This window comes from Octopus bimaculoides, chromosome 8 (assembly GCF_001194135.2).
Source record: "Octopus bimaculoides isolate UCB-OBI-ISO-001 chromosome 8, ASM119413v2, whole genome shotgun sequence".
NCBI lineage: Eukaryota > Metazoa > Mollusca > Cephalopoda > Octopoda > Octopodidae > Octopus > Octopus bimaculoides.
Window position 1 is genome coordinate 95,229,145 of NC_068988.1, and position 952 is coordinate 95,230,096.

The following is a 952-nucleotide window of genomic DNA, read 5'->3' on the forward strand; positions in this document are numbered from 1 at the left end:
GAATATCTGAGATTAGGAATTATCATCCTTAGAATCTGATATATTCGGTCCGTTATCCTTACATTAATAATCATATATATATATACATATATATATAGATACATATACAGATAAATGTATATATAGATATACATATAGCTGTCATATCCAGAACCTATGAGTGTATATACGTATACACGTCTGCATGCATGTACGTATGTATGACTACATGTGTGTGCATAAACAGAGCAACAGATGGATGTTGACAATAGGACAGAGGGTGAGCCAGAGCAATATAGAAAGAGGTGGGGCTGCGGGGGCAAAATGAAACCTTTCTAACAACAGATACAGTGAAATCTTGAAATCAAGTAAAAAAAAAAACTAAACGATTAAACGCTTATTGGTCGTTCATTTTGAAAGCCCCCAATGGGTGGTGAAGCGACCAAGTACAAAACCCCAGATCGGTAACCCTTGTAAATCACGACCAATCTCATAATTCTTAGAGAGACACCTTAAATTGTAATGCGAGAGAACTACGTTGGAGTTATATATTGTATTACAGATTCTCGTAGTTTAGTTGGCTGGAGGGAGAAGTAAATATCAGCCGCAGATATGGGGGGTATGGAATAACCATATGGATACAGTTCGGTTTGGAACTATCTATATATAAAATATATATATATATAAATAAATGCGCCCTTTTAAAGCCTAGCCATGCTCATGGGCCCGGTTTCCAGGTTTCAATGGCGTATGTGTTCCCCAGCTGGACGGGACGCCAGTCCATCGCAGAGTTACTCATTTTTGCCAGCTGAGTGGACTGGAGCAACGTGAAATGAAGTGTTTTGCTCAAGAACACAATTACACAAATTACACCATTATGCAAACATGAACAGTTATATATGTGTAAATGTATATACATATATATATGTGTGTATATATATATGTATATATATATATATATATATATATATAT